General features: G+C 38.2%; 1 protein-coding gene across 2 annotated transcripts in view; it reads left to right on the top strand.

Annotated features, from left to right (window-relative positions):
• Nucleotides 1-12,441, top strand: part of L3MBTL4 (L3MBTL histone methyl-lysine binding protein 4) — a 417,980-nt gene that overhangs the window by 56,900 nt on the left and 348,639 nt on the right. Inside the window, exon 1 of one of the 2 annotated variants that reach the window (XM_023228495.2) lies at nucleotides 7,360-7,681. The exons of the other annotated variant lie outside the window; for it this stretch is intronic. The gene's annotated coding sequence lies outside the window, so the exon portion shown is untranslated. Of the gene's footprint in view, nucleotides 1-7,359; nucleotides 7,682-12,441 lie in introns of those variants that run through there. 2 annotated transcript variants of the gene reach the window in all.

Raw genomic sequence — 12,441 nt, 5'->3', positions numbered from 1 at the left:
TATATATATATATTCACTTTTCCAATACCATTTCTTGAAGAGACTGTCCTTTCTCCATTGTGCATTCTTGCTGCCCTTGTCAAAAAATTAGTTGACTGTGTATGCATGGGTTTATTTCTTGGCGCGATATTCTGTTCCATTGGTCTATGTATCTGTTTTTATGCTAGTACCATACTTTATGATTATTATAGCTTTGCAGTGTAATTTGAAATAGGAAAAGTGATGCCTCTAGTTTTGTTCTTCTTGCTCAGTATTTCTTTGACTATTAGTGGTCTTTTGTGGTTCCATATTAATTTTAGGATAGTTTTTCCTATTTCTGTGAAAAATGCCATTGCAATTTTGATAGGGAAGGCATTGAATATGTGGATCAGTTTGAGTAGTGTGAATATTTTAACAGTATTGATTTTTCTAATCTGTGAAAAGGGAATATTCTTCTCTGTATTTGTGTCTTCTTTAATATCTTTCATCAATGTTTTACAGCTTTCAGTGTACAGATTTTTCACCTTCTTGGTTAAATTTATACCTCATAATTGTATTCTTTTTGATGTTATTGTTAAGGGGATTGTTTTCTAAATTTTATTGGATACTTTGTTGTCAGTGTATAGAAACAACTCATTTTTGTATGTTGGTTTTATGTTCTGCAAATTCACCGAATTTTTAAAATTAGTTCAAACAGTTTTTGGTGGAATCTTTATGGTTTTTTTTTTTTTGATGGAGTCTCACTCTGTCACCAGGCTGGAGTTCAGTGGCACCATCTCGGCTCACTGCAACCTCTGCCTCCTGCGTTCAAGCAGTTCTCCTGCCTCAGTCTCCAGAGTAGCTGGGAGTACAGGCGCATGCTGCCACACCCAGCTAATTTTTTTTTTTGTATTTTAGTAGAGACGGGGTTTCACCATGTTGCCCAGGCTGATCTCAAACTACTGAGCTCAGGCAATCCGCCTGCCTAGGCCTCCCAAAGGGCTAGGCATGAGCCACCATGCCCGACCTATGGTTTTCTATATATAAGACATATGATTTATATATAGATAAGTCAAAGGCCGACAATTTTACTTCTTTCTTTCTGACTTGGATGTCTTTTTTTGTTTTTCTTTTGCCTAAGTGCTCTGGCTAGAACTTCTAGTACCATGTCAAGAATGGGCAAATTTATCTTGTTCCTAACTTTTCACCATTATAAATGATGTTACCTTTGGGCTTATCATATATGGCCTTTATTGTTTTGAGGCCCATTACCTCTGTACCTAATTTGTTGAGAGTTTTTTAATCATGAAAAATGCTTTTTCCCCATTTCTTGAAGTGATCACGATTTTTATCCTTCATTCTTTTAATGTGGTATATGACATTTATTGATTTTGATATGTTGAACCATCCTTGCATACCAGGGATAAGTCCCATTTGATAAGAGTGTATAATTCTCTTTAATGTGCTGTTGAATTTGCCAGTATTTTATTGAGTATTTTTGTATGTGTGTTCATCAGGGATATTGCTTTGTAATTTTCGTTTATTGGAATGACCTTGTCTGTCTTTGCTATCAGGGTAATGCTGGCTTCATGAGATTAATTTGAAAGTGTTAATCTCTACTATTCAGTTTTTTGGAAGGGGTTGAGAAGGATTAGTGTTAGTTCTTAAAATGTTTGTAGAATTTACCAATGAAGCCACCAGATACTGGGCTTTCTTTATTGGGAAGTTTTAAATTACTGATTTAATATTACTTGTTCTTTGTTCAGATTCTCTGTTTCTTTATGTTCAGTTTGGGTAGATTGTATATTTCTAGAAACTTATCCATTTCTTCTAGGTCATCCAATATGTTGGCAAATAATTCTTCATAGTAGTGTTATGATCATTAAATTTGTATTTTTGTGCTATCTGTTGTAATGTCTCTTATTTCATTTATGATTTTATTTATTTGAATCATCTCTTTTTTTCATTGTTAGTATGGCTGAAGATTTGTCAAGTTTATAATCTCACATAATCAATTATTAGTTTTATTTGTCTTTTTAATTGTTGTTCTAGTGTCCATTTTATTTATTTTTGTTCTAATCTGTATTTCTTCCTTCTGCTGTTTGAGCCTAGTTTTTTTTTTTTTTTTTTTTTTTCCCTCTAGCTCCTTGAAGTATAAAGCTGGACTGTTTTTTTTTTGACATCATTCTTATTTTGTAATGGAGGCATTTATTGCTGTAAACTTTTCTCTTAGCACTGCTTTTGCTGCCTCCCATAAGTTTTAATATGTTGTATGTTTCCATTGTCTCAAGATATGTTTGATTTCCCTTTTGGTTTCTTATTTGACCAACTGGCTATTCAGGAGCATGTTGCTTAAGTTATCCATATGTGTGAATTTTCCAATTTTCCTCTGATTTGTAGTTTCATACCATTATGGTTGAAAAAGTTACTTGACATGATTTACAACTTCTTTCTTTCTTTCTTTTTTCTTTTTTCTGAGGTGGTGTCTCTGTTACCCACGCTGGAGTGCAGTGGCGTGATCTCGGCTCACTGTAAGCTCTGCCTCCTGGGTTCATGTCATTCTCCTGCCTCAGCCTCCTGAGTAGCTGGGACTACCGGTGCCCACCACCATGCCCAGCTAATTTTTGTTTCTGTATTTTTAGTAGAGATGGGGTTTCACCGTGTTAGCCAGGATGGTCTCGATCTCCTGACCTTGTGATCTGCCAGCCTCGGCCTCCCAGAGTGCTGGGATTACAGGCTTGAGCCACTGTGCCCAGCTGATCTACAACTTCTTAAATTTGTTAAGACTTGTTTTGTGTCCTAACATATTATCTACCCTGGATAATGTTATGTGTATGCTTGAAAAGAATGTGTATTCTGCTACTTTTGGATGGGGTGCTCTCTATATATCCGTTAGGTCCATTTGGCTTATAGTGTTGCCGAAGTTCATTGTTTCGTTATTGATTTTCTGTCTGGAGGAAGTAGGGGTTGTTGAAAGTGAGGTACGGAAGTTCCCTATTACTATTGCACTGCTATCTATTTCTCCCTTCAGTGTCTTCAGTTCTGTTAATATTTGCTTTATATGTTTATTTGCTCTTATGTTGGGTGCATATGTAATTGTTATATCCTCTTGATGAATGGACCCCTTTATCAATACGTAACAACATTTGCTTTCTTCTGTGACTGTTTTTTACTTAAAGTCTAGTTTTTTATTCTGATATAAGTATAGCTATTCCTGCTCTCCTTTGGTTACTATTTGCATGGAATATTTTTTTTTCTGTCCTTTTACTTTCATTCTGTGTGTGTTCTTAAAGCTAATGTCAGTCTCTTACAAACAGCTCATAGGTGGATCTTTTTTTTAAACAAATTTCAGTTACTTTTTGTTTTTGGATTGGAGAATTTACATTGAAATTTAAAGTAATTATTGATAGACAAGGACTTACTACAAGTATTTCAGTAATTGTTTTTTTCACTGTTCTGTAGTTTATTTATTTGTTCCTTTCTTCCTCTATTGCCATCTCCTTTTGTTAATGATTTTTTTTGTGATAGTGTGTTTTGATTCCTTAGTCTTTCTCTTTTATATACCTAACACATCGGTTTTCTTTGTGGTTACCACAAGGCTCACATAAAACACTTATAAGTTACAACAGTCTGTTTTAAGCTGGTAACAACTGATAACAGTTCGATTTCATTAAAAAACTCTACACATTTACTTCACCCCACAATATTTCATGTTTTTGGTATCACAATTTACAACTTTTTTCCTTTTTTAATATGATAAATCTATCTTTATTGCATTCAGACATTTTACAACTTTTTATATTGCATATCCATTAACAAATTTTCTAGCTATAATTATTTTTAATACTTTTGCCTTTTAACTTTTATGCTACAGTAAAAGTGATTTATCACCTTCATTATAGTATTAAAGTATTCTGAATTTGATTATGTGCTTGCCTTTACCAGCGAGGTTTATACTTTCATATGTTTTCACGTTGCTAATTAGTGTCCTTTTGTTTAAACTTTGAAGAACTCTTTTAATGTTTCTTGTAAGGCAAATCTAGTGATGATGAACTCCCACAGCTTTTGTTTTTCTGGGAAAGAGTTTCTGTCTCCATTTCTTAAGAACAATTTTTGTTGTATTTTTAGTTGGCTGCTTTTTTCTTTCAGTACTTTGAATATATATCATCCCATTCTCTCTTGAACTGCAAGGTTTCTGCTGATAAATTCATTCACAGTCTTACAGTGTTTCCCTTGTATGCGATGAGTTGCTTTTCTCTTACTACTTTCAAACTTCTTTTTTGTTTTTCATTTTTGACAATTTGATTATAATGTTCTTGGTGGAGACATTTTTATGTTCTGCCATTTGAGGTTCTTTGGACTTCCTGGATCTTAGTGTTCATTTCCCTCCAAGATTTGGGAAGTTTTCTGTTTTAATTTTTAAAATAACTTTGCTTTAAGGAGACATGAGCCCACGTGCTCAGCCCCCTCACCATGTGACACCTGTGGGCCTTGGGACTCTGCAGAGAGTTGCCACTTCAAGAAGGCCCTCACCAGATGTGTCCCATTCAGCCTTGAACTTCTCAGCCTCCATAAGTGTAAGAAATAAATTCTTTTTAGTTATAAATTACCCAGTTTCATGTGTTACATTATAAGCAACAGAAAATGGACAAAGACAAATACTCTGTAATTCCATTTGTAGAGTGCATAAAAAGAAACAGAAGGCCGGGCACGGTGGCTCATGTTATCCCAGAAGGCCTGTAATCCGAGTACTTTGGGAGGCTGAGGCAGGCAGATCATGAGGTCAGGAGATCAAGACCATCCTGGCTAACACGGTGAAACTCCGTCTCTACTAAAAATACAAAAAATTAGTCGGGCGTGGTGGTGGGTGCCTGTAGTCCCAGCTACTTGGGAGGCTGAGGCAGGAGAATGGCGTGAACCCGGGAGGCGGAGCTTGCAGTGAGCGGAGATTGCACCACTGCACTCCAGCCTGGGCGATAGAGCGAGACTCCGCCTCAAAAAAAAAAAAAGAAAAAGGAAAGAAAAAAGAAAAGAAACAGAAGTCATCTATTGTGTTAGAAGATGGGACAACCATCAAGATTTGCCTTGATTGAAGTAGTGAGCAAGGGGTACACATTCGTATGTTCTGTTTCTTGATTGGGATGCTAGTTACATGTGTTCAGTGCATGAAAATTTGTTGAGCTGTTCCCTAAGCTGTTACGCATTTTTCTGCATGTATGTGACACTTCAATTTTTAAAAAGAATATATTCCCAAACATCGTCCCATTTTCCAGCAGAGCTCTGCAGTGTATTCAGTGTGGGTGAGGCTATGATTTGCCTTGGTCTTCTTGCCAGCTAAGCTGGAGAGTCAGACCTAGAACTTGTGTGACTGGATGACTTTTCCACTACTTCATTCTGACTTCTCATCTATCACTGTATCAGATTAGAGTTTCCGTGGTACTAGTTTTTGATTTGCTGAATGAAAATTCTAATTAATAAATTCACAAAGATCTAATGCTATCCTGAAATGCTCCTAGTAGTACTGAGACATGTTCTAGCAACAAAATAGTTTGATTTTATTTCTGCATATAGTGTGTTTTCATGTCATTTAATGTAGTATGTCATTTTGGCAGCAGTACTGGTTGTCATGATTCAAGTGCCAGTGTATTAAAGATATTCCTGAAAGGCAATTTATTTTAACAGTGCTTAGTGGTATGATATTAGGAACATTCAATTTTGGCAAGGTTTCAGAGAGGCATTTGTCGGAAAATCTGTTGTAATGAGTATAGTCTGTCCTTCTCAATAAGCTATGAAGTGGTCTATTGTTTAAAATTTAGATTCCGGTTCTAGCTCTGCTACCAGCTAGTCACATGAGCTTAAGCAAGTCATTTATTTACAAACGTTCCCACTACCTGACAGTCAAATATATATGTTAATATTACCTCTATGCATGACACACATGCTTTGCCACTATAATGCAGCCAGGGGCAGCAGCAATATGCTTTTAGAAATGGAGCCATTAGGTAAGGTGTTAAATTTTGGAGACAGACAAATTTCAGCTTTGCTGTTACTGGCAGTGTCACCTTGAGCTACTTCAGTGTAAAGGGGCTGTTGCCAAGCTGCCCCCATGTGCTTGGCACACAGTAAGAACTTACTTAATAAATGCAGTTACAGGGATGATGATAATTATGATTTGTTAAATGTCTTCATTGTTTTTTAAGGTTCTGAGCAAATGATTGCTGTTGAGGGAGTACGTAACGTGGTTACTTAATGATGATATTCAGGGGCAAATGTGACCTCTACAGAAATAAATATGAGAACATATAAAATTCCTCCTATATGCTACCCCAATGTTGAATTTTTGTTTTAAATATTCAAATATGTGGTGAAGTGTAGAGAATAAGAAAATGAGCAACTCTACGCTGGCTGTCCAGATTTAATAATCTTAGTATTTTGCCACACTTGCTTCTGCTTTTTGAAAGAAACAAAGCATTGCAATTACACTGGAAGTGTCCTGTCCCCAAACCTGTGTATCTTTACCCCTCCTGAGACATAATTGCTGTGCTGTCATTGGTTTCATTTTCAGCAGTGTTGTTACATTTTAACCTGATGTGTGTGTGTGTGTATCTGAAAGCAAACATTACATAAATGATGTATGGTGTGTATCATCCTGCACCCTGTTCTTTTGGTTCAAATATATTTTATAGAGTTATCTGTGATAGAATATATATCCCTGTAACTCATTTATTTTAAGTGCTATGTAATATTCCATTTTTAAATATATCACAATTTATTCATTTTCCTGTTGATGGGTGTTTGGGTATTATCATATATTTCTTGTTACAGACAAAAGCCACGATGAACATTGTACCTTTTGCACATGTGCTAGAGGTTTTCTATCTATCTAGAAGCAGCCAGGTTCTAGGCATGCATAGTTCCAGCCTTACTCAGCTTTATTGGATATTCCCAAGTGCTTCATCAAGTAGGTGTACCAATTTTCACCTCCTCAGCAGGATGTGAGAACTCCTGGTGCTTGCATTACACTCACTTCAGCACTTGGTGAGCCTTACTTTTACCAGTCATATTCCTGGGTAGAGGAGGATATTTATGTTTAATACGCATTTCCCTGCTTTCTAGTAATAGTGTGTTTCTTTCCCTGCATTTATTATTTTTCCTTTTTCTAAGTGTTGCCTGTATTCTTTTACAGTTATTTTGCCCTGTACATAACTGAAAGATCATGTATTGTGGCTATTACAGTTAAATCAGTGTCATTGGGAGGAGTAGACAAATTAATGCACATACAATGCTTAATGTACTCTCTGTCCTATAGTAAGAAGAAATTAATATTGCTGACGCCCCTGGAATGCCCAATAATGACATCAACAATAAAGATACTTATCAGTGGAACAGAACTTCAGACCTGGGCAACCATTCTACATTCCTCTTACATTGTAGCCATGCAGTTGGATATGAAAAGTAAGCACAAGTAGATGATGACATCTCATAGCCCAGAGTGGGAAGCAGCCTGTCCTCCCCTACTCATTATCCATCTCTCTTGCTCATAGAACCCTGCTTTCCTTTAGGGGAATTATGAGAGAGGACTTAGGGTTTTCCAGGAGGCAGATCGTCCATTTCCCCATTGCTTTGTCCAAGAGTGCAGGAAGAAGATCTAAGACTGGTCAATTGGATGCTCTTTCCCAGGACTTCGGTTTGAGAGAGAGAGACTCTAGCAAGAAGGGAACAGGTAGAGTAGTTAGTTCACTTATTCCAGGGGCATCAGCAGTGAAAGAAATGGGGTACCATGCTGATCAGGCTGGTTTAGCCATGGGATGTTTGGTCTGCCATCTGCTTTCTTGACCCCTTTGTTTCTGTCTGATCTTGCCACAGATGTTAAATCTCTGAGCCTTGGATATTCTTACAGTAGACACCTTTTTTGCTTAATAGAGCCAGAGTCAGTTTATCTTTCTTGTGATTTCCGTGTTTTGTCTCTGCTCAGATTTCACTCAGTGGAGCTAGCAATGTCAGGGCGTAGCTTATGTCCTGTGTCAAGAAGGAGCAGGATGGAGGAGGCGGATGACCTGGTTCAGTCACAGACTCCTCCTTCCTTTGGAATAGTGTGATGTAATGAAGGTGGACGGGTAGGAGCAGTGCATGCACCCTATCTTCTGCCTGTTGCTGACTGTACATGGTATGTTCTCACAAAAGATCTGGTGAGATACTTTTTTTTTTTCCAACTAGAAAAGGAGTAAGCCTTGCTGAAAAAGAGGTTTCAAAGCAGGAAAAATGGACTGTTCGGTTAAAAGAAAACATACTGTGTTCCTTCTTTTACCTGTATCAACTTTTCTTTCTTATATTGGATGACTAGGGTATACCATTTAAAAGGACTTTAAGAAATCCTATAATACTGTATTTATACAAGGCAACATACATCTTTCAATACATAAGTTATGAAGTATAATAAAGATATATCTATAAAGCCACCATCCAACTTAAGAATGAAAACATGATACTAATTTTCCTCCCCAAATGCTATACTGAATTTTTTGTATATGCTTCTTCAAAAAAACTTTACTGTATCAGTAAAGAGGTAGTTTACTTTATATATACTACTTATATAGTTTACCATATATATCTAAGGTGCATGTTGAGGGCTTTTGCTTGATTTTGTATTTTAAAAAATGGTAGTATAAAGCTGGGCATGGTGGCATGTACCTGTAATCTCAGTTACTGGGGGGGCTGAGTCAGGAGGATCACTTGAGCGCAGGAGTTTGAGTTCAGCCTGGGCAACATAGCAAGATCCCATCTCTCAACAAAAGTAGTATATAGTCTTCTGGCTTGCTTTGCTCGTTCAACATTATTGATAATATTTATATTCTCACATATGTAGTTGCAGTTGATTTATTTTCATTGTATAATGTTCTATTGTCTGAATACGCCACAGTTTATATTCTGAGATCCCTGTTGATAGTTGTTCAGATTGTTTTCATTTTTTTCCCATTAACATGAACTTATCTCTTAATTTTATGTAATTGCTGGAGCCATGGGGTCATGGAATTTGCTGGAATTATCTTCAACTTTCAGGTTCATGCTGAGTTGCTTTTTATGGGTTGCAACATTTACTCTTCTTCCAGCAGGGTGTGAGAGTGGTCATAGCTCCTCAACCTTGCCAACATCCAGTAGTCACAGACTTCTTAATTTTTGTCACTCTAGTGGGGTGAATTGGTAGCTCATTGTGGTTTCCTTCTTCATTTCCCTTACTACAAATGAGGTGAAGCAACTTTTCATAAATTTCTGTGTGAAGTGCATATTCAAAGCTTTGCCCTTTTTTGTATGGATTGTTCTATCTGTCCGCTATTGCTATAAAAATACTTCAAAAATCAATGTCTTAACACATTAGTAGATCTTTAGGCCACTCATGATTGGGCTGATCTAGGCTGGGCTTGACTGCATGGTTTTATAAAAGACTTCATTTCAGGCTCAGGTGCATTCTCCCTGTGTTTGTTCTGGGGGCCCACTCTAAAGGAGCAGAGGCTACCTAAAGCATGATCTTTTAATGGCAAGTAACTGCAGTGTCATGAGCTGAAAACAAGCTGCACACACACATTTTAAGCCTCAGCTTGCCCTGCATCTGCTATCGGTCAAAGCAAGTCATAGTACAAGCCTGAGTTGAGTGCCTTTGGTCCAACAAGGACTAAGGAGCCTCAGCTCCTGTGACTTTGCAAGGTTCAGCCCCTGTGGCTGCTCTCAGGGGCTGGCACTGAGTTCCTGCAGCTTTTCCAGGAGCACGGTGCAAGGTGTCAGTTGCTCTACCATTCGAGGGTCTGGAGGGCAGTGGCCTTCTTCTCACAGCTCCACTAGTCAGTGTTCCAGTGAGGACTCTGTGTGAGGGCTCCAACCCCACCTTTCCCCTCTGCACTGCCCTAGCAGAGGTTTTCCATGAGGACTCTGCCACTGCAGCAGGCTTCTGCCTGAATGTCTAGGCTTTTCCATACATTGTCTGAAATCTAGGCAGAGGCTCCCAGGCCTCAACTCTGTGCATCTGTGGGCTTAATACCATGTGGAATTTTTAGAATTGGACCTTTTACGTAATCCCAAATTCCTTGGAGAGTTTGTTAATTCCTTTTGATTTATTTGTTAAATTTTTGTCTGATTAGGTGAACAAAAGCCTTATCTTTGAGCTCTGAAATTTTTTCTTTTACTTGGTCTAGTCTGTTGTTAAAACTTTCCACTGCATTTTTTAACTCCCTAAGTGTGTCTTTCATTTCCAGATGTTCTGACTGGTTTTTCTTTAAAATATCTGTCTTTGTATAACATTTTTCATTTATATCTTGAATTGTTTTTTGCATTTCTTTATGTTGGTTTTCGCCTTTTCTGGTATCTGCTTGAGTAGCTCAGTAATCAGCCTTTTGAGTTTTTTATGTGGTATTTCAGAAGGATGTGACTTTCATGTTAATAGTTCATTATAGCCTAATTTGGCTCTTGGTGCTTTTAGTGCTCAGTAATTTGTATGGGTTCCTTGGTTTTAGTGAATCTTTGTATTGTGGCTTTCCAGATGCCTGTTGTAGCACCAGTGTGCTCAGTGTGTGAACAAGTTCAGCATCTCCTATGGGGTTGGAATGGCAGAGATCTCTTGAAGCTTATCTTGTTTCCCCACAGTGTGTATGTATGTATGTACATATGTATGTATGTATGTATGTATTTTGTCCCAGTATTTTATTTATTTACTGGGTTGAATAGTTAAAGCTTCAGGCCAGTAGGGAAAGTATCCCTGGGTAGAAACTGGTTTTGGCTAAAGCAGGTGGGTAAATGCAATACCCAATAGTGGGCAGATGTCCCAGCCTTGATAGAGGTGGCTGGAGGAGCTTTCAGTGAAAAACACTGAGGTCTTATCAGGGGGAAGGGTAGGAGCCACCTTATTTCTTCTGCTAGGCCAGCAGGAAAGTGATCCAACTCCCAGATGCACTCCTGACTCAATGTTCCAGCTATTCATATGAGACAGGCACCTGTTTTCAAGTCTAGGAATGTTGATGTTCCAAGTATAGAGGAGTTGTGACTCCACTTCTTGTGCAAGCCTGAATCTGAAGGGCACTCCTACTGTGAGGACGCTGTCACCCTAAAGTGTTCCAGAAAGGGTGTCTCTAGATACACTGATGTCAAGCTCTTACAGGAGAAGCCCCAGCTGTGTTTGCAGTAATGGATAAGAGAGAAAAGAAGTCTCCTTCTCCAAGACCCTTCATGAGCACCAGCATTGCACTCATGCCTCTGCTGAAAGAAACTTCCCATGAGCAGAATGTTCTGGGACTTAAGGTGTGGTATCCAGACTCTTTTGTCCCATGGGGTGTTCCCTTGATGTGGTGTACTTCCCCTTCCCCTAGAAGTTGGAGTCCCTGAGAGCCAGACCACTGTTAACACTGCTGTTCCTCTGGGTAGCCACCCCATGGGGCTGCCACATTTCAGGCTGGTGCTGAAGATTATCTGCAAGGGGTCCGGTGATGTGACCTGTCCTTATGTCTCCCAGCAGTGGGCGCCAGCACTAGCTCTGATGGGGGTGGCAGGGGAGTGACATAGACTCAGTGAGAGTAATGTAACTTTAGAAAATTCTGAGTTTCAGTCAACCTCTGTGATACCCTTTGGACCCTGAATCTTGGGACTTACTGTGCTATTCTCATAAAGTATTATGTAAGACTTATGGGTGCAGAATTCATACATAATTAACTGTCAGTATTTTAAGATTCCAAAATAGGTAATAAAGGCAAAATTTTAAAAAAACGAGAGCAGGTGGCTGCCATGACATAAGTGACAATAAAGAGCCACTACGCAGATAGGCTCCACATGAGGGCCAGTGGTTCCCACAGGAAGTTTGTTGTCAGTTTCTGCCTTAAATCATTGTATGTTGCAGGGATTTGGCTAGAGTGGTTAAGTTTCAGATAACTAAACTTATAATATAGTTACAAAAGCTACAGCATAGTATGGTGTTCAAAGATGAACCCCAGAATTCTGCTGTCTGGCTACTTGTCTGTTATATAACCTTGGACAAGTTACTTAACCCCTTGGTGTTTCCTCTTCTGTGAAATGAGGGTGACAGTGGTACATATATTGTTGGGCTGTCATAAGTATTAATTGAAAGTGTATGTGTAGAGGGCTGATAGCTATGCCTGGTACATTAGTACTCAAGTAATGTCAGCTATTATTAATGCCATGAAGAAGGATCAATAATTCACGCATAAGTTATCAAAATTCATTCACTTGTAATCATTTATCAATTTATTCAAACGTTATGTATTATTAACATCAAGTATCAACCAGGTGAATAAATTCTAGGCTGGCAATATCTTTGAAATAGTGGGAAATCAGTACAGTGATCAGAAATTTGTATTCGATATTTTGGTGATACACTCATTTAAGATATGCGCAGTGTCCTAGAACCAGGAGAAATGTTCTTTCACCGTGCATGTTGTTAGACCTGTTGTCCCTCCTGTGAACACTCAGGCCACTCTGTAATTT

This window comes from Piliocolobus tephrosceles, chromosome 18 (assembly GCF_002776525.5).
Source record: "Piliocolobus tephrosceles isolate RC106 chromosome 18, ASM277652v3, whole genome shotgun sequence".
Classification (NCBI taxonomy): Eukaryota; Metazoa; Chordata; class Mammalia; order Primates; family Cercopithecidae; genus Piliocolobus; species Piliocolobus tephrosceles.
Note: the sequence above shows the minus strand (reverse complement) of the source record. Positions and strands in the feature narration are given on the sequence as shown.